The 21,730-nt window shown below is 49.1% G+C and overlaps 1 protein-coding gene across 7 annotated transcripts in view; it reads left to right on the top strand.

Moving 5' to 3' along the window:
• Positions 1 to 21,730, top strand: part of GAS7 (growth arrest specific 7) — a 248,566-nt gene that overhangs the window by 161,993 nt on the left and 64,843 nt on the right. The window lies entirely within an intron of this gene.

Raw genomic sequence — 21,730 nt, 5'->3', positions numbered from 1 at the left:
GCCCTGTCCCTGGTACCAATCAAAATAATAAGGACAAGGTTTGGGGGTAAAGGAAAGAGAGCAGATGAGGACATAGGACTCCTGCCCTGCTGCAGGTAGGTGTTTGGGGGCTTTTAAAGAGGCTATAGGAAGTGGTGCTGGTTTGACAAAAACCACCAAACAGCTGCAGGTTTCAGGTGCCGTGGTTTGTCATTAGATCGATGACAGTGCGTTCCCTCTCTGTTTCGTCATGGTGGTGCATGAGGCCCACCGGTGGTGAGATCAGATCTAGTTTGACCAGCTTCCCCGGCTCTGGAAAAGAAGTTGAGATAAGCAGCAGGGCAGTGTGCGCCTGAGGACAGGGGCCCGCGGGAAGCCAGCAGTCCAGCCCTGAAGCATCCACTTCCTGGCTTTGCATTTAAGTAGTAAAAATCGTTTGCTTCTGTTGTTTACCTGATGGGATACATGATCAGCACAGGGGAATTAGATTTGCCTGGGATCGCAGACAAGTGGGCCAAGGCAGACGTGGAGTTCGACCGACATGCACCTGCTAGCCTGTGCCTCCCTTGACTTTGTGGCCTCCTCTCCCCACCCCAGAGGGACTGCGGGATCATTAGTGTAGTTTATGATCATGAACCTGCACTAGAAGGGCTCCTGCTGACAAGAGAGGCAGCTGCTGCTTTGGGAGACAAAGGCAGCAGCCGTCAGGTGGTTTCTTCCTATCTCCTGGCAAGCTGCCCTTTTGTGGGTTCGAGGGGTATTCTAGAGGAGGAGGTAACCAGAGCTTCTAGGAAAGGGGAAGTGTGACTATTTCTAGCCCTCCTAGTCTTACACTTCCTCAGAACAAACACGTGTGCAGCTTTGCACCTTTGTCTAAGGAGTTTCAGACAGGGTGTGCTCAGTGCTGCTCCACCTGGGAGATGCGGGATTCAAGCCAAATGATCCTGAGATGGTCAAGAATTTGGATCCGTTGCAAAGGTGCATGGGTGGAAAAATGACTTTCTAACATCAGCAGCAGCATCTTTAAAAAAAATGAGACATGAGTATAGTCTCAGAATAAAAAATTCTGTGCCTATCAGGTTTCAAATAAAAAGCAAAAATCAGGCTGGTGTTGTGGCACAGCGGGTTAAGCTGCCACCTGCAACCACTGGCCATAGGGGCTCCAATTCGTGGCTTGGCCGCTCCACTTCCAATCCAGCTCCCTGCTAATATGCCTGGGAAAGCAGCGGAAGATGGCCCAAGTGCTTTGGCCTCTGCCACCAATGTGGGAAACCCAGATGGAGTTCCTGGCTCCTAGCTTTCACCTGTCCCAGTCCTAGTAATTGTGGCCATTTGGGGAGTGAACCAGCAGATGGAAGTGCGTGTTTTCTCTCTCTCTCTCTCTCTCTCTCTCTCACTCTGTCTTTCAAATAAGTAAATAAGTCTTAGTAAATAAAAAAAAAAAGCAAAAATCACTGTTCCCATGCCCAAGAGCTGGATATCACCTACAGTTTTCCCAGTATTCCAGTATGTCTCATCTTCTAGACATATGTATGCTTGTTCTTTTACAGTTAATTGGATATAATAAATAGAAAATATGTACTGCACGTGTTTTCCTTTAAATGACTGAGTCCGTGCCTCATTGCCAGCCAGCACATCAGTCTTTCTGCCCCGATGCTGGGTCTTTCGTGGCCACACCTGCCAGACGGGCAGGTGGAAGCACCATTCACCATTGCTGCCCAGGAGCACCAACACCCCAGCTCACCAACACCCCAAACCCTCCTCACGGGACACAGAGTCCCTGTTCTAAGCCTTGTCTTTGTCTATTTTTCTTACCAAATATAATTGTCCCTTATGGGATTGGTTCCAGGACCCCACGAATACCAAAACCCATGCATGTTTAATTCCCATCTACAACATGGTGTAGCATTTGCATATGATCTATGTACATCCTCCTGTGTACTTTATTTTTGTTTAAAATATATTTCATTTGTTTGAAAGGCAGAGTGACAGAGATGGAGCAACACAGAGAGATCTTCCATCTGCTGGTTCATTTGCCAAATGGCCACAACAGTTAGGGCTGGATCAGGCCAAAGCCAGGAGCCTGGAACTCCATCCTGGTCTCCCACAGTGGGGCAGCGGTGGGAGCAAGGGACCCAGGTATTTAGGACACCTTCTGCTACCTTCCCAGGTGCATCAGCAGGGAGTTGGATCAGGAGTGGAGCAGCCCGGGCTCCAGGCAGCACTCCAGGATGCTGGTGTTGCAAACAGCAGCTTACCTCACTGGGACACAATGTCAGCCCTATATAGAAGTACACTTTAAATAATCTCTAGAGGATGCACAACATCTAAGGCAATGCCAGTGCCATGTAAATAGTTGTTTTGCTGTATTGTTTGGAAAGTAATGACAAGAAAAAGTCTGGCCACAGTCAGTACAGATGTGATTTTTTTTTCCAGCTGCCGTTGGTAGAATCCTCAGCCTTGAAACCCACAGATACGGAGGCCACTATCTCCTCTTTCTCCCTTAATCCCTAATCTCTTCTTTCCCAGAGGGTACCTGGGTATAATAGGTGTCCTGTCCCCTTTTGTTGCAACTGTCACCAGCTAAAAGTGTCATTTCCCTTTGTGTAGCCTGGTGCTGGCTAATCTGCTTATTCTCACATCCATTAGCATTTTATGGGTGAGAATTGTCACAGTGTTTGCTCTGGGGATGCATAATCAAACCAGAGGCTCTCTCTGCTTTCAGAGACTGCAGTTCTAAGAGGGCCAGAGAAACAAATCGAGTTGAGCATCTCTAGAAATCCCAAATGCTTCCAAATCCAGAATTTTGAGTTACCATGATATCACGAGTGAAAAATTCCACACCTGGCCTCACGTGACGAATCACAGTCACATCACATACACTAAAAACAACTGTGTAAGATTGATTGCATGTATGGTGTATATGAAACATAAAGGAATTCCACGTCTGCATTTCTGTCCCATCCCTAAGATGTTATGTGTATGCAAATATTCCAAAATTAAAAAAAATTCCCAAATATGAAGCACTTCTGTCTCTGAGCTTTTTGGATAAGGGACATTGATCCTGTATAAGCCCATCAGCGTGGTAAGTGTTAGAATAGAAATCTGAGAGTCCAAGGAAGGGGGTAGTCAATGTTATCTGGGTGTCAGATGTCTGAGGTGACCACAGGAACAAAGGCAAGGCAGCTGATGGACTTGGCCTTGGCAAGGATCAGAGGAGAGTAAGTCAGGGGTGTGGCCTTTGAGACGTGAGCTCTTTGCCATAGGAAGCCACAGAAAGCTCCGAGCAGTGGCTGACGCCATCAGAATGTTGTAGTGAGCTGGCTCGCGCTGCAGAGTGAAGGGTGTCAGGATGGTGAGCACAGGGCGCAGCGACTAAATGAGAAGAGAAATAATGAGGTCAAGCACCCTGTCCACAGCAGAGGCTGAGGAGGCGGAGGTGCAGTCCGTGAGACAGGATATGGCAAGCCAGGGAGGGGCATGGCTCACGTTCCTCCTGGCTTTCTGCCTTCCTGATGGAGCCCTGCAGTGAGAGCACGGAACACTGGAGAGAACCAGGGGAGGCTTGGAAGAAAGAAAATGCATCTATTTGAGTGCGTGGTTCCTTGGGGGTACATTCAGGGGGAGATGATTAGTGTAGGTTTTGGTGGGTGGACCTGTGACTCGGGATGCATCTGGGCCAGAGCTTGGAACCTGGGGAGCCATGTGGGTGTCCAGCCTGGCACATGAGAACCAAATACATTCCACCTCTGTGCACCCCTTGGGCTGGTCACCTTTGTGCACACCCATGGGTGCTGGCCTTAAACTTGTATTTCTTCAGTGGAGAACTGCAAAGGTGACCTTGGGCAAGGAGGCTTTGAAGGAAGGCATCGTCAGAGATGGGAAGGGAGAAGAGATTGCCGAGGAGGGAGAGTCAGAGACAGACAGAAATACAGATCAGAATTCTGGTGGAGATGATGTTTAAGTCACCGGGAAGCAAGGTGAGTTAGTAAGGGGAAGTGGCCAGATGCGAACATGAGGTTTCAGTGGTGTTAGTGCAGGTGTGCTGTGGCTTTCATAGATATCCCCAGGCCATCCAAGCATGCTCCACGGGACACTGGGAAGTCCCCGTCCCCCTACCCACTGAGGCTTGTGGTTCTGTATGGTATTTCATCATGTGGCAAGGCCCTGCGGTCAGCCCTGGGGACTCCAGTATTAGGAAATGACCTGTCTTGCACTGTCTAGCAAAATGTTCCATTCTTATAAGACATAGCTGAAAAATTGGGATTGTGTTCAGTTCATGGACAGTGAGCTCTTATCAGTAGCCTACCCCAGACAGGGACTGAGAATCTGCTATAATGAAAGAACCATGGACTGGGGTGGTAACAGAAATGTATTTCTCACAGTCCTGGTGACTAGAAAGTCTAGAATAAGCTGTGGGCAGGTTCAGTGTCTCCAGAGGCCCTCCTTTTGTGGCCAAGCAACACCCCAAACTAGTTGGAGCTATTGCTGTGGAACCCTCGAACTGGGTCTGCTCTCCCAAACGTGATTGACGCAGAAAGCCAATCCCTGACATCAGGGCGGTGGAAGGAAGCAGGTGTTTATTGCAAAGCGCAGAGCCACGAGCCAGGCAGCTGTTGCTTCATTCCTGGGCTCCCCGAGCAGTCAGGGCTGAAGTTTCTTCCAGACTGAAACTGGGGCTGAGAGGTGTGCAATCAGCTCATGTCCAGGTTCCCGGTTGGTCAGTGGAGCTCATGGTGACCTTCCCTTGACTGATCAGGGATGCGATGATCTTTAGGGAATTTGTGATGGCCAGGTGGGCTCCAGTTGGTCTGGGGGTTACATGAAGGTGACGGTTACATTCTGCCCAGGCCTGGAATTCCCCTACACAAACCACCCCACCACCCCCAGGACAATACTGGCCACCAAAGTTCTTATCTATAGGAGAAGCAAATGACTCCTTGAGTCTGGTGATTAGAACCTTGTAAGGCCAGCTGGATTGCTCCCACGTAGAGGACTGGCCAAGGACACCTCGGACCAGCAAGAGGCTGGGTCCTGCTTTTATGTTCTAGGGGTTTGGTTTCACCTTCTTTCATGTCAAACACACTCCCTTGGGCTTCTTTATAAGGGCACTGATCTCACGATGATGCAGCCTCCTAAGCCAATCACCCCCGCAAAGGCCCCGACTGTTACACTGTCACACTGGGGGGTTAGGTTTGCTCTTGAACATATTCAGGCCACAGCACGGACTTCTTACTTACACACCAGATACTTAAAAGTATCTCCGTCTCGAGAGACACAGCACAAACTTGGTTTCTCCCACTTACAGTTGGAAGCCCACGTACAGATGTTTCATTCCTATGCAGCCATAGGAAAAGATGCTGGCCTGTGAGGTATTACTTCAGACACATTTTACCATTTGGATATTGTAGGGGTATTCGAAGCTCTGTTGAAGGCCAAGATTCGTTTTTATTTACTGTATCAGTTAGTATCTTACCACTTATTTATCAGTCTTTGTGCACTTTAGATCCAGTAGGTTCATTCATTCTATCTCTGCTTTTCCATATCTAAAGAAGGAGAAAGCATTAAAGGGATGTCTTAGCCTTGTCTCACTAGAGAGCAGAGCCTGGGGCAAAGATTAAGTGTTAACTCCACCCAGAGGACTGCTGGTGGATAAGAGAGGGAAGGCCAGGAAGATGCCTTGTGATGTGGCCTAGTGTTTGACAGTGGAATGCGGTGACCCAACAGGTAACTCAGCAGGTGTGTTCGCCTTTCTGCAATGGCGGCCTACCAAGGGAGCTGTTTCCCTGCAGTTTGGGGTTGCATCATCTGACTCCCAGCAGCTTCTCAGCTTCTCCCACAGCGTGATGCCTCATCCAAGCCCAGGGTGCATGGTCAACAGGGCATGAGTGAGCCACCAACCACGCTAGAAAGGTGGGCAGTTGATGGAAATACAAGGAAGACCCAATGTTGGCGTCCCAGAGCAGAGACCCCCTTAGAACAGAGTGCCGTGGAGTGAGTCTGTCTCTCATGTCAGGCTTGGTGACATGATCATTCGTACATGTGAGTTTCAGTGGCTAATTTCACTTCACCGGCATCCTACAAGGGACCTTCCATACTGTCGAACACTACAAGCTACAGCTTACTGGTCAAATGCAGCTATTTTTTAAGTAAAGGTTATTGGAACACACTGTGCCCTTTTGTTGATGAACCATCTACATCTCCTTTTGCGTATAGTGAAGAGCTGAGGGGCCAGCGCTGTGGCATAGCGGGTAAAGCCACCGCCTGCAAGGCCCATCTGGGCGCCGGTTCAAGTCCTGGCTGTTCCACTGCCCATCCAGCTCTCTGCTATGGCCTGGGAAAGCAGTAGAAGATGGCCCAAGTCCTTGGGCCCCTGCACCCACGTGGGAGACCTGGAAGAAGCTCCTGGCTCCTGATTGGCGCGGCTCCAGCTGTTGCGGCCAACTGGGGAGTGAACCAGTGGATGGAAGACCTCTCTCTCTGCCTCTCCTTCTCTCCTGTGTTAACTCTGACTTTCAAATAAATAAAGTAAACCTTTAAAAAAAAAAACAGTGAAGAGCTGAATAGTTATAGCAGAAAAGGACAGAAAAAGTTTGCTAAGCTCTGGTCTCATGCGTAAAACTCATTTGTTATACAAACATGGAAATGGAGCCCCCTATACATTGAAGGACTTTCTCAAAGTTACCTGGCCATTTATAAGCCAGGCAATGACTGGACCCCCAGTTTTCTTTTCCTTTATTTCTTATTTTATTATTTATCTGAAGCAGAGAGAAAGAAGGGGTAGAGGGAGAGAGCAATCATGTCTGCTAGTTCATTTGCTAAATGCTCATAACTTTAGGTCAAGAGACTGAAGCCAGGAGCCCAGAACTTAATTCAGGTCTCCCATGTGGGTGTCAGGAACACTGTTACTTGAGCCGTCACTGTGGCCTCCCAGTGCCTGCATGAGCGGGAAGCTGGAGTCAGGAGCTTGAATCTAACCCAGGCGCTCGATGTGGGATATGGATGCCCTAACCAGAGCCTCAATCCCTTCGCCAAATGCTCCTCCCGCTCCCTCTTTTTCTTTCTTTTCTTTCTTTTTTCTTTCTTTCTTTTTTTTTTTTTTTGACAGGCAGAGTGGATAGTAAGAGAGAGAGAGAGAGAGAAAGGTCTCCCTTTTGCCGTTGGTTCACCCTCCAATGGCCGTGGCGGCTGGCGTGCTGTGGCCGGCGCACCGTGCTGATCCGAAGGCAGGAGCCAGGTGCTTCTCCTGGTCTCCCATGGGGTGCAGGGCCCAGGGACTTGGGCCATCCTCCACTGCCTTCCTGGGCCACAGCAGAGAGCTGGCCTGGAAGAGGGGCAACCGGGACAGAATCTGGCACCCCGACCAGGACTAGAACCCGGTGTGCCGGCACCGCAAGGCGGAGGATTAGCCTAGTGAGCTGCGGCGCCATCCACTCCCTCTTTTTCACCTCCATATTGGCAAAGATGGGCATGGGTGGTGGTGACAGTTTAGAATGAGAAAAACCGACTTTCTGGATGCATTGATAAAACGAGCAGAAATGACTACTTTTAAGAGAAACCTGCCTGTCTCATTAGAGTGTCAACTGAAACCGGGGATCCTGGAGTTGCTTTGAAGCTTCTTTTGACAACATGTCTACATCTGTAAATGCTTTATTTTGTCTGTGAGTGAAGCTTGGAGGACTAACCTAGGATTTAAGGTTTTGGATTCGCTTGCCAAATAGTCAGTAATTTTCTTGATTTCTTATTTTAATTTTTCTGTTAGAGAGTGGGTTCCCATTTAACTTTATTATTACATCAGGAGCTAATGTGAGCTTCTGGGTAGGTTTTCCAATAGAAGACTTCTAAAATGCATTCTTCCAGCTTTTCTTTGTTACACATAATTGGATACTTTGCTAACTTGCCAAACAGAACAGCCCGATAATGCCTTGTTAATAAAAGTTGCCCTGAGAAGCTCCTACACCCAAAACACCAATTTATTTCCTTCTGTCCATCTGTCTAGAGCAAATGGGAGATTTCAAAGATGCTTGGATCTGGCACATCCAGTTGATTAAATTTGGTGTTCGGTGTGAGTGTGTGTGTGTGTTCGTGCACATTCCTTATTTTGGCTTTATTATTTTTCTTTTATGGATCCTTGGTGGATGGTTATTAGTCTTTAAAGCTTGCTGCTAATCTGCTTTGCTGTGGGTTTTGTTTTCTCTTTGAAGGCACCCATTTTAGCGTCTAACGTTTAGGTAACACTTCAGTGCATAATACGGCCTCCATTTTCTGCCAGTGTTTAAGACCGGCTATATCTTGTCTGTGGGAAATGCTAAAGTTGATTAGAGAGTCATTCACACTGCCAAAAAGCTAAAGATCCAGCAGAGTCGAAAGGCCAGGGAAACAGATTTTATTTTATTTTTTTCTCCATTCTGGGAAGTTGAGTGGCTTTGCTTTGCAAAAGGGTACTTTTTTTTTTTTTTTTTTTTTTTTTTTTTTTTTTACAGGCAGAATGGACAGTGAGAGAGAGAGAAAGAGACAGAGAGAAAGGTCTTCCTTTGCCGTTGGTTCACCCTCCAATGGCCGCCGCGGCCGGCACACCACGCTGATCCGAAGCCAGGAGCCAGGTGCTTCTCCTGGTCTCCCATGGGGTGCAGGGCGGAAGCACTTGGGCCATCCTCCACTGCACTCCCTGGCCACAGCAGAGAGCTGGCCTGGAAGAGGGGCAACCGGGACAGAATCCGGCGCCCTGACCGGGACTAGAACCTGGTGTGCCGGCGCCGCAAGGCGGAGGATTAGCCTAGTGAGCCGTGGCGCCGGCCTCAAAAGGCTACTTCTTGATACACACTGTGAGACGGTTTCTCGTGGGCTGTTAGGTGAAATTACTGACTAGTGGCAAGCGGCTCCGATGTGGAGAAGGAACCAAGCAGAATGTGTGGACTACCACCCAACAATTCCACTCCTAGCTGCGGCCCCAGGAGGATTGGGTCCAAGTAAATACCTGGTATGCTTGTTCATAGCACCATTATCCACAAGGACCAAAAACCACCCTGACAGCCTTCAGCTGGTGAATGGATAAATGAAATCAGGGTATCTGTGCAGCGGCATTCAGCCTTAAAGAGAATGAAGTGTTGATGGAGCTGTGCTGTGAGAGAGATGAACCTGGAGAGCAGCAGGCCAGGTCAAGGGAGAGGGGACACAAAGCCTCAGACCGTGTGATTCCGGTTCCCCCGAATGCTGAGGACAGGCAAATCCACAGGCACAGAAAGTGGATGAGTGTTTTCCAGAGGCTGGAGCATGGAGCAAATAGAGAGTGACTGCAAATAGGAGCGGAGGTTCCTTCCGAGGCCGTGGAAAGTGTGTTCCAAGCTTTGGTGGTGGTGAGCATTATGCAACTCTGCATATCCTGGAAAGCCCTGTACTATAGATGCCTTTGCAGAGTGAGCTGTCTGGCATGTGAATTATGTTACAATGTCAGTGTCACTAACAGCAGGTGTGTGTGGGGATGATAGGCAGACTTGGGACTTTCTTGGTGACCTTCCAGAGCACATGGTTGGGGATTCCTTCGTCCTGATTCTCAGAGTTTGGTGGACATTGCAAGTACCTAGAAAGTAGATAATAAAACAAACACCCCCCCCACCAAAAAAAAAAAAAAAAAAAAAAAAAAAACCTGTATCAGTAGCTTGGTTTGGGTAGCACCTTGGGATGTCTAGTTGCAATATTGGAATGCCTGGGTTCAAGTTTGGGTTCTGTTCCTGATTTCAGCTTCCTACTAATGCCCACCTGGGAGGCAGCAGGTGACGATTTAAGTAACTGGACTTCTGCCACCCATAGAGGAGACCTGGATTGAGTTCCTGGCTCCCGGCTTTGGCCAGGAGCAGGCCTGCAGGTTGCAGGCATTCATGGAGTGAACCAATGAGTGGAAGTTCTCTGTCCGTCTCTGTATCTCTGCCTTTCAAATAAATAATACAGAAATAAATACTGCATATACTTCCCAGTGCGGACCTACCAATGAGAACTTATATTTAAAAAGAGTAAATATTTCTGCTTTATATTTTGCAGTTGTAACAGTCACCACTTTTTTTTTTTTCACTTGCAAGGAGGTAACAACAAACTTGATAGAGGCCTGCTCAGTGGATCAAGTGAAGTTGGGGAGCAAATTAAATCCAATTTTGACTTAACGAAATACAGTGAGAAAATGCAGGGTTCTTTAAACAGGTAAACATGCATCATAGTCCCAAGATTAATGGCTATCTACCATGAGCTTGTAATTAAAGTAGAATCTCATGAGTGAAGAGATTTGCGATCGGGGTCCAACTGCCAAGGGAGGGCGTTCCCTGGGCTCACGTTTCTGTTGTTCAGGCCATCAGGGTAGCTGACTGGTGTGTATTTTCTAGCCTTTATTCTTAGCTGGATATCAAGGTGGTAAAGCTAGCCTTATCATTTTAAACTTTTCAGTTAGTAGTTCAGAAACGTTTGAGCTTACATTCTTGCTATTGAAAACAAACAAACAAACAAACAAAAAAAGAAACAGGAAACCACCCACAACTTCTGGTTTCAACTTTGTTTCCAGCTAATGCTAAGTGAAAGAATCTGGTATTAATGTTGTCGTTTTCAAAAAAGATCAATGGATCTATTTGAAAAAGTGATAGGGACAGACACACACACAGACACACACACACAGAGACACACAGACACACACACAGACACACACACACACAGACATACACACAGACACACACACACACGGGGGGCAGGGTGGGGGCAGATCTTCCATTCTTTGGTTCACACCCTAAACAGTCTCAACAGCTGGAGCTGGCCCAGGCTGAAGCAGAGACTCCACCCGGGTCTCCCATATGGGTGGCAGGAATCCATGTACTTCGGCCATCCTCTACTGAATTAGCAGAGAGCTAGATCAAAAGTGGAGCAGCCAGGACTCCACCAGTCATTAGAGCCATCAGTATTCATTAATTAAGGCCTAATGAGAGCTCAGATTTGTGGTGAATTGTGTACCCAAAAGGAATTATATTTGCCTGTGATACAGGATAGCACACCTGTGATATGAGATACCAAATCTCAGGCGGTAGCTTAACCTGCTGTGCCACAGCACTAAGCCTCTGTTATTTTCCTTTTTATATTCTGCTTAGCACTGTGACACATGGTCAAGATGAACAGCTTCCTTGCCTCTGATGACCTTTTTTTTTTTTTTTTTAAGATTTATTTATTTATTGGAGAGGCAAAGTGACAGAGAGGAGAGACAGAGAGAGAGGTCTTCCATCTGCTGGTTCACTGTCTAAGTGGCCGTAGTAGCTGAAGCAGGGCTGATCTGGAGCCAGGAGCTTCTTCCAGGTTGCCCTTGTAGGTGCAGGGTTGCAAACACTTGGGCTATCTTCCACTGCTTTCCCAGGCACATTAGCAGGGAGCTGGATCAGAAGTGGAGCAGCTGGGACTTGAACTGTTGTCCATGTGGGATGCCGGTGCTACAGGCAGAGGCTTAACCTACAATGCCACAGTGTCGGCCTGATGGCCTCTTAGAGTCCAGTGGGAATCAGTTTATACCTGGGAGGTTTGGAGGAGCTGTGAAGTTTCTCCTTCGTTTTTCTCTTTTCCAAAACCTTCTAGCCTGGGGCATCCAGCCTGACTTCTGCTTTGGTCTAGATGAGCATGCCTGTGTACAACTCCTGTCCCTGCTGTGTTCCTTGCACCATGGAGCCCAGGGGTCCCACAGAGTCCAGCAGGATCCGAGAGTACAGCAGAGCTAATCCATGAAAGGCAGCAGATTCTCCCTCAGTCATTAGAGCCATCAGTATTCGTTAATTGAGGGTAAAGAAAGGTCAGGCCTGCTATGAATTCTGTACCCAAAACGAATGATATTTGCCTGCTCTGTGAACCCTTTCTCAAAAGTGCTGGATTCCTAGGGAAACTGGTCCATTTTCTGTTCCTATGAAATGCCTGTGGCTGGGTCGTTTTCTAAGTTTATTTTGGCTGTAGGTTCCAGACATGTAAGGTTGAGGGGTGGGGTCTGGTGATCTGACAGAGTCCTCAGGTGGCACAGGGCATCAAGTGACAAAAGATGGGGAGTGTCCCCTGTGTGTCTTCTGATCTCTCTCCCACTTGGTAAAACATCACCGGTGTGCCACCATGGGGACCCTGTCCTGATGACCTCACCTTAACTGTAGAGACCTCCCCAAGACCCACAATTGGAGTGACACCTCACAAGGATTGAATTTTAGCACAAGAGCCATCGGGGCCCTACTCAAACCACCCCCAGACCATAGCATGATAGTCTAGTGTGTCTCCACAGGTGGGACACAGGGGAGGTGGTGATCAGACAGGCTCAGGACTCTGGAAGCTTGGTGGGTTGTCTACAGATGAAGTAGATATTACACACCACATCGTCTTTGCAGTAGGGGTTGGCATCGTGGCACAGTGGGTTAAGCTACCACTTGGAATGCCAGCATCCCATACTGGAGAACTGGTTCAAGTCCCAGCTGCTCCACTTCTGATCCAGCACCCTGCTAATGCACCCAAGTACTTGAGTCCCTACCACCTACATGGGAGACCCGAATGGAGTTCCAGGCTCCTGGCTTTGGCCTGGCCCAGCCTGGATATTGCCAGGTTATTTGGGGAATGAACCAGAAGATAGAAGATCTGTTTCTTTGTGTGTGTGTGTCTCTGTGTGTGTGTCTCTCTCTCTGTCACTCTTTGAAATAAATAAACAAATCTTTTAAAAACAACCATCATTAGGGCCGAGACTATCCACAGAAGCATTTTATTCTATGTACACAGTGTGTAACAATGTTCAGTTTGTTGCCAACATTGAAAAAATTGTGAGATCTTCCCTAAACATATGGATCCCTGTCTTCTCTGTGGTGTGGCCCATTCCTGCCCAAGCGGAATTGAGTGGAGGTGAGAAGGTTCCCACTTACCCTGATTTTTTTCAGGCTGAGTTGGGCGCCATGCATGTATGGTTATTTTCCGTGTCCAGTTCTGGGGGTGGTTGAGTTTTAGTCCTGGGTTCAGATGGAGCCTCTTGGTATTGCGTCAGGCATTATAGGTGAGAGGCAGCCCCAGACAGAATGCCAGGAAGGCATGTTATGGATGCACTTGGAAGTAGAGATTATGAAAAAGGGCCAACCAGGAAATAAAAGATCCAGGGAGTGGGCAGGCGTTTGGCACCATGGTTAGGATGCTGCCTAAGAAGCCTACACCCCTTTTCTGAGTACCTGGGTTTGAGTCTTGGCTCTGCTTCCAATTCCAGCTTCCTGCTAGTATATACCCTGGGAGACAGCAGGTAGTGGTTCAAGTACTTGGGAGACCTGGATTATGTTCCCTGCTCTTGGCTTTATCCTAGCCCAGCCCATGCTTTTGCAGGCATTTGGGGGACTGAATCAGCATATGGAAGATCTCTGTCTCCATCTCTGGCTATCTGCCTTTCAAAAAAAAAGACCCTAGGAGAAATGACCAACGGGTCCACAGTGAGGAAGCAGCAGTTGTCACAGGGACCTTCAAACTCAGCCCTCTCTCCTACCTTTCTCCTGGAGCTGTCACGTGTGTGTGACGTCAGAGTGCAGGAAACACCAACTTTCTGCAGAGCTCCTGGGCCTGTAGGGTGGGTCAAAGGATCAGTGGAAGCCCAGGGCTGCAGCTGGACATGGGGGACTCCAAGCAAGGACAGCCCCGGGGGGACATAACCAGTGGGGCTGTTGAGAGAATGGGTCCCGTGGATCAGTGAAACCCTGAGCACACATGGAAATTCTCCGTGGGCTATATTCTAATCAGTGAGTGGGCACAGACATGTGAGTTGATAGCAAGCAACAAGTGCTTCCTCAATGTCTTCTACGGGCTCAGCTCTAATTATCCACTTGGATAGCTCCTTGCAGGGGTGGCGTGGGCAAACACAATGCAAATGGTGTTTGTAAGGACTGAACGCTTCCTGAAGCGGATGTCCATTGCTCAGCACGACTTTCCTTGCAGGTTGGCATGGATTTTCTCTCCTGCCCAGATAGACCTCGGAAGGGCCCTTCCGGTTCTAGAAAATTCTGTGAGACCATGAGACGCAACCTTACTGGCACTGATTGGGAATGTGCCTCCTCCATTAGCAAGACTGGCAGGATTTCTTGTTGACGAGCTAGCTCTCTGTTGTTGGAGGAAGATCTTGGAGTGGGGTAACAGCTTTTTTTGTTGTTGTTGTTATTTCAGTCCAACTTGGAGTCCAAGGTAGGCAGAGCTCATCCGAGAGACGTGGGAGGAAGAAAAGGAGTGAGAAGTTAGTCACGCATGGTGCCGCGTGTCCTGCATGCTCCCTCCCCGCAAGCAGGGTGTTGAGCTGTGCCAAATGGGCATGGAGGCTCTCAGGGGTCTGGTCATCCTTGCACATAGCAGGCACTCTGGAAACTTCCATTGCACACAGCTCCTGCCCACTTTCCAGCAGTGGCGAATGCCTATGTACAGGTCCAGAGGTGCCCTTGTCCCCGGAAGAAACAGATCCTGGAAGAGCAGTGAGAGTGGAGGAAGTCATTGAGTGGGACGCCATAAGGATGGACACGTAGGGAACAGTGCACTGCCCTGTGGTCCTAGCCCTCCCTCAACACTTGGCCAGACATGAACCCTTTAGGGGCCAGATTGTGGGAACCTGCTGGTGGTAGGGGGAGATTCTGGTGGCCAGGGGGGGAGGTTAGAGCAACAGCAGTTTTCCCACTGGTACAGAAATCTCCTTTATCCTAACAAACAGCATGCCCATACTCACGTGCATTGCATAAACACATGCGTGGACCTGCACTGTCATTGGAGCTTAGCGGTCCCCTGTCCCCTCGTGGTTTCCTTGCTTTGGGCCATGTCAAGTGCTTGCTCTGTAAATCCCCAGGCTTCTCTCTCTCTCTCTCTCTCTCTCTCTCTCTCTCCCTCCCTCCCTCCCTCCCTCCCTCCCTCCCTCTCTCTCTCTCTCCCTCCCTCCCTCCCTCTCTCTCTCTCTCTCTCTCTCTCTCTCCCTCTCTCCCCCCAGTCTCAAGAGATGTTGAAGTCCTAACTCCCAGGCCCCAAGAATGTGACTTTATTTGAGAACCGATATTTGCCAGTGATCAGGTGAAGATGAGGCCATGCTGGACCATGGTGGGCCCTATTGGTTAGGATTCCAGTGTGATGGGATCCTTATAGAAAGGTGAAATTTGGGCACAGACAGACGTGCCTAGATGATGTGAATATACAGGAAAAAAGCCATCTGCCAACCAAGGAATGCTAGAGGCCACCAAAAACCAGAAGAGACACCTCCTGCGGTTTAAGCCACCTAGTTTGTGATTATGTTATCAAAGCAGCGCCCCCGCCCCCACACATCCAGGAAGTGAATCCACTGCCCACGCTGTGGTGTAGCAGGCCACCAGTGGCATCTGTGGGCACTACCAGCCCACAAGCGGAGATGTGTGCCCCGTACTGCCAAGGAGAGCTTACAGTCGGGCCCCACCAGCCCCATACCTGGAGGGAGGCTCAGAGAGTGTAGCCAGCAGCAGGAAGGGTGGTCTGCCTTCCCAGGCTGCCCGTGCATGTGGGCTCTTGCTTAAAATAGCTGCCTGGGTACCAGAGTGACAGCCATTCCAAGAGACTGCAGGGTTGGCTTTTGGGGTTTCTGGTACAAGCTGCAAGCCAGAGACACTTAGAAAACAATTGATTTCCAGATGCTTCTGATTGTGCGCTCGACACGGCTGCTCCCGGCTGTCGGGGAGAGGACTTGGCTGAGGGTCTCGCCCATGGCAATGCTGGCTGCCAGTTTCTAAAGCTCTTCCATGCATCTCCAGGGTACTAAAATCTCCAGTCCCCCATATCGAAAAATAGAGGCGAGGTGGGGGTGTTGCTGTTGCATCTGCAAACCCTTCAGGCTCTGTGCCTGTTTGCCAGGAAGGATTCTCACATCCAGGGTAGCAGGGGGGGCTTCAGTATGGGATTAGGAAGCATTGTGAGAACATCATTTATTTTCTTTTTTTTTTTTTTTTTTTTAATTTTGAAAGACGGATCTTCTGTCCGCTGGTTCATTCCTCAAGTGTCTGCAACAGGCCAAAGCTGGGAGCCAGGAACTCAAGCCACGTGTCCCATGTGGGTGGCAGGGGCCCAAGTGCTTGAAGCATCACCTGCTGCCTCCCAGGGCGTGCATGGGCAGGAAGCTGGATCAGGCGCAGAGGAGCCAGGACTTGACCCAGGTGCTCTGATGTGAAATGCAAGCGTCCCCAGCGGCATCTCCACGGCCGTGCAAGACACCTGCCTCCAGGGGAGGGGTTCTTACTTTTCCTTCTCACTTCTCTGTGTTTTCCAGTGTTTCTTCCCTGGATCTCTGCTCCTTTTCTAAGCAGGATGCAAATCGTGTCTCTGACGTAGAGAAGACTGGAGCTTGGTTAGGATGCTCCCTGTGGCCCCCATTCCCCGGCACGGCACCCACCTGCTCATTCTCTCTTGGGGTATGACTCAGACTTCCATTCCTGTCATTGGATGCTCACATCCTGCAAGTCTACCTTTGGGCCACACTGCACAGACCTGACTGAAAGGGCGCAGGGTCTTTGATTTTATGGTGTGGGCAGTGTGCAACAGTGGTGGGCGACACCCACTTTCTGTCACAGAAGAAGTGTGCAGGGCTGGAAGCCAAGACACACTGTGCCCCTCCCCGGCTGTGTTCATGTGCCTTGCATAAGCACCTGCGTGGGCCTGCACTGTTGTTAGCGCTTGGCTGTCTCATGCTCTGTGCTGGTTTCCTTGTAGCCTCTCCTGGCCATGCCAGACACCTGGATTCTCTGATCTGAACCCCCAGACTCCTCCACCTCTTGTAGAGGGAGATTTTCCTGCCTCCAGGTCAACTTCCACTTGTTTGCTGGACCTCCAACCTGGCTTCCCACTGTTCCTAAGCAGCCCCAGCCATTTGCTTCCTGTCATGGGTTAAATCGTTCCCTGAAGGCTGGCACTGTGGCATAGAAGGTTAAGCCTCTACCTGCAGTGTCAGCATCCCATAGGGGTGCTGATTCAAGTCCCGGCTGTTCCATTTCTGATCCAGCTCTCTGCTGTGGCCTGGGAAAGCAGAGGAAGATGGCCCAGGTGCTTGGGCCCCTGCAGCCACATGGGAGACCTGGAGGAAGCTCCTTGCTCCTGGCTTTGGATTGGCTCAGCCCTGGCCATTGTGGCCATCTGGGGAGTGAACCAGCAGATGGAAGATACCTCTCTTTCTCTCCCCCCACCCTTCTATCTTTGTATTTCTGCCTTTCAAATAAATAAATAAATCTTTAAAAAAAATCATGTCCTGCCCCTGAAACAGGGTTGGGGAAGGTCCACACAGTCATGGGGTCTGGCCCTGCCAAGGCAACCACTGGTGAGACTTGGAATTCAGTAAATCCATAGCAGATGGATTTTCAAGTTGATAATTTTTATAAAAGGTTCGTTTATTTATTTTGAAAGCCAGAGTTGCAGAGAGAGAGAATCCTTCTATCCTCTGGCTTACTCCCCAGATGGCTGCACTGGCCAGTGCTGGATCAGGCCAAAGCCAGGAGCTTCATCATATGGGTGGCAGGGGCCCAAGCACTTGGGCCATCTTCTGCTGCTTTCTCAGGTGCATTAGCAGGGAGCTGTGTCAGAAGTGGAGCAACCAGGATATGAACCAGTGCCTATATAGGATGCCAGCATCCCAGGTGGCAGCTTAACCCACTACACCACAATGCTGGCCCCAAGTTGATGATTTTATATGACCTGTGGATGATGTTATAAATATCCAAATGATCCGTGGCAGAACAAAGGAGCCCACTCCTGCCCCCAAAAGATCCTGAAGTCTTAATCCCCACTACTTATGAATGTGACCTTATTTGAAAATAGGGTCTTAACAGGTGACCCGGATAAGATGAAGACAGAGCAGCAGGGCGGGCTCCAGTCCAGCTGATGGCTCCCTTGCTTTCTGCTGCCATGCAGAGGTGGATGTGTGCTGGTGGTGGTGAGAGTGTCACCACAGAGAAGCACGCAGAGAGCATGGCCAAGTCCTGGGAAATAACACTCCTTTAGATGCCCCATCTCCCCCCACCCCACCCCGGGCAGCTTCTCATACATACAGTGCATTCTGATTAGCAGGTGTACAAATGCAGAATGTTCCCAACCTGCAGAATGTAGAGATGGAGAGGAAAGCTGGACGCAGCTTTTCTGATGCCTGAATGCTTGCGGAGCTGGCTCATCTCTTTACTGTCAGAGAACCAGCCCTGTAGGGGGTCCCATTTCTTTGCATCTCCTGGGCCAGCCTGACATGGTTTTTGTGCTTGTTTTTAAGCCTTTTGATTTTTTTTTTAATTATTCAAGCTTCATTTAAAAAAAAATTAACTGTTTGGCTTTGTGTTTGTGCCTTCAGCGCTTTCACAGGGACTCTCGGCTCTCGATGAGGAAGGCAGGTTTGATCCTGTCCCCGAGGCACGTGGCACAGTTGGAACCATCACCGACCTCCTCACAGTGCTTTCCTTGTAGACAGCCTCATAAGGCCTTGTGGGGTTCATAGCATGAACCCCTGAAGGCAGCCGGGCACACGCCGCATGCACATTTTGGTGCTTTCCTTGCCTTTTCGGTACAAGATGAATAGTTCTATTACCATGGTTCAGGGCAGCCCGGTTCTGTTAGAGACTGTGTCGTGGCAAAGCCTCCAGTGGTGTGAACTCTGCACCACGCCAAGTGCCCGTGAATCCAGTAGAGAAAGGAAGGACTCTCCAGGCTTTCTCAGCCCCCTCCTGTTAGGAGGCAATGGGGTGTTTTCAAGTTCAAGTCAAGAGCGTTTGGCATGTCTGTCTGATCCTCGTGCCTTTTTCCCCCTACTCATTTTTAACTAATAGAGCAGATGGCACACAATCTGTGGGGTACAGTGTTTTGGCACCTGTGCACATTGTATCATGTTCAAATCAGCGTAGATACATCCATCTACTCAAACAGGTATCATTTCTTCATGGTAGAAGCATTCATGGTCTTCAAGTTTTTGTTTTAAGGAAAAATATATAGTGCATGATCATTACCTGTGGTCCTCCTGTGTACAATAGAACCGGAGAACCTATTTGTCCTGTCTCACCAGGTACCTGTTAACCAACGTCTTCCCATCACTCCCTCCCTGTTACTCTCTCCAGCCTCTGATAACCTCTGTCCTACCCTCTATGCTTATATGCAGGTTGCACATAGGAGCGAGATGGTGCTGTATGTGGCTTTGAGGGCCTGGCTTGTTTTACTGAACATCTTGATTGCCAGGTCCATCCACGTTCCTGCAGATGACAAGGGATTTGCCTTTTGTATTTCATTGCCCCACCGGGATGCAGGTGGCACCCATTGCAGAGAGCACTCAGTAACAATTCCTTGGCTTCCTGTGGGCCAGGGGTTTGTAAGGTGTGGTCCTCAGATCCAGGCATCACCTGGGTGCCTGGTGGATGTGCCGGTTCCAGCCTACAAGATCCATTTTCGCAGGCCTACCCCAAACCTACTGAACCAGGATGTGAGAGTCTGGCCTTATGACCTGTGGTTTAACCAGCCCTCCAGGTAATTCTCTGAGCTGCTCTGAAGTTTGAGAAATGCTACAGTAAGCCCACCTGGAAGGCTTCCGTTGTTCCTAGCATCCTAGCATGTGGCTGAATGGATGAGGCTTTCAGTCCCTTTGCAGAGAGATTTTTCAACCTGTTCGTGCAATTTCCCAGGGACCTCTTATTTCATTCCATTCTAAAATGCTACCTCTTTCTTCCCCGTTTTGAGTGGCCTTCTTTAGGCTGAATGCCCTTTCTTGATGTTCGAGAATAGCTTCTTTGACCCAGGATTTCTATACGCGTTTTTGCAGTGTTGGTCTGAGATAAGGGCTTCTCCTATGTGCCCAAAAGAGCCACGGGGGTGCCTTTGTGTCCTGATGGCTGAGTGGCCTCCTCAGGAATCCAGCAGGTGCACAGGGATCTTTATGGCTGTGCCTCAGAGAGATTACTGCTTATTCTATTTCCCAAAAAATAATTTTAGCTCTTTCTGACAATTTCCCCAGTCCTGTGAAAAACAACACTCTCAGTGATTCTTGAGCCTTATTTATAAACGTAAAGTCACACCTTTTACTGGAAAGTCTTCTATATATGGATTAGCAATGCTGGGTGATTGAAGTTAATAAATGCCAAGTTTCTCAGAAAACTACAAACACGGTGATGTAGGAGTGTAAAATACCACCATCCAGAACAGTATAGAGTTCTCCTGGGAAGTCCTACTTGGGACTTGTGAAGAAGCCACGAGGCAGCCCCAGAGAGGAATATTCCAGATGCCAGTGTGATGCACTCCGGGCCAGGGACGGCCATGTACAGGGTAGTGTACTTTGCTGGATGTCCTTGGGTGGGGACCGTCTTGTCATAGGAACAGAACGTCACTCACACTGGCTTTTCATGAGGGCCTTTATTAGGGTGCTCTGAGGACACGTGACAGAAGTCCAGGAGAGGGGCTGGGCAGTCAGGTGCAGAGGTGCTCGTCCCATCTGGGAGCTGTGATGTCCCATGCCCCCTTCTTTCTCTGGGTTGGCCTCCTGCATCTTTCTCTCTGCAGACTTGCCTGGGTGGGAGGTGACCCCCAGGTCCTGCTCTGTAGACATCTCAGCGGGTCCTGATCGAGCAGCCAGGCATCACACCCATTGTTTTTGAGGAACCCTGCAGTTTGGACCATTCTTTTTTTTTATAAATCTTTTTTTTTAAATTTATTGGACAGGTAGAGTTATAGACAGACAGAGAGAGAGAGAGAGAGAGAGAGAAAGGTCTTCCTTCCGTTGGTTCACCCCCCAAATGGCAGCTACAGCCGGAGCTGCACCAATCCAAAGCCAGGAGCCAGATGCCTCCTCCTGGTCTCCCATATGAGTGCAGGGGCCCAAGCACTTGGACCATCCTCCACTGCCCTCCCAGGCCACAGCAGAGAGCTGGACTGGAAGAGGAGCAACCGGGACAGAATCCGGCGCCCATATGGGATGCCAGTGCCACAGGCGGAGGATTAACCAAGTGAGCCACAGCGCCAGCCCCTGGACCATTCTTAAAGGAGAGTCTTGATCACATGTGGAAGGGTTGTTGATTCTTTCGAAATGATGTCTGAGAGCTCTGATGGTGATTTTGCCGACAAACGAATTGATCTTTAGCTTTTGCCTTTCCTACCATTTGGGAACCACACTTTTAAAGGTCTTCACCCAGGATAGTCGTATTTTTCTCTATCGCTCTTCCAGACTGTTTCTCCCTCTTGCAACTGTTAACCCAGAGAGGGGTTAATTTCAGAAAATATGTGAAAAATGGTCCGACTTTCATGTTTTCCAAATACTTTGCCTGCCGTTCCAACAGCATTTGTTGACTGATTTTGCCTTTTCATGTTTGCCCCAAACACACCTCACCCATAGTGCTGTGGTTTGCAAAGGTCCGGGCTCTGAACTCAGACCCATGTTTAAACCCCACAGTCTTACATCAGTGCTACTAAGAGGGTGGACCTAGTGAGAGGTCCTTAGCGTGTGGGGAGCTTGCCTTCAGAAGGCAGATCTTGTGAGGAGGGCTTTACATAAGCCTGAGATGGTCTCTCTCTCTCTCTTTCTCTCTCTCTCTCTCTCTCCCCACTTCCTCTGTGTATGCTCTGCCATCCAGAGCTCAAGCCTGCATCATGCCATTTGGACTTGAAAATTCCAAAGCAGTGTGATAAACAATCCTTTTCCCTTTATGAATTGGGTGCCTCAGGTATTTCATTCCAGTGCTGAAAAGCTGAGTATTGGATGCTTCAATCTGTTTCTAGTCCATCTTTTTCTGTT

The sequence above is a fragment of the Oryctolagus cuniculus genome, chromosome 17 (assembly GCF_964237555.1).
Source record: "Oryctolagus cuniculus chromosome 17, mOryCun1.1, whole genome shotgun sequence".
Lineage (NCBI taxonomy): Eukaryota > Metazoa > Chordata > Mammalia > Lagomorpha > Leporidae > Oryctolagus > Oryctolagus cuniculus.
The sequence above is the reverse complement of the archived record's forward strand: the minus strand, read 5'-3'. Positions and strand labels throughout refer to the sequence as shown.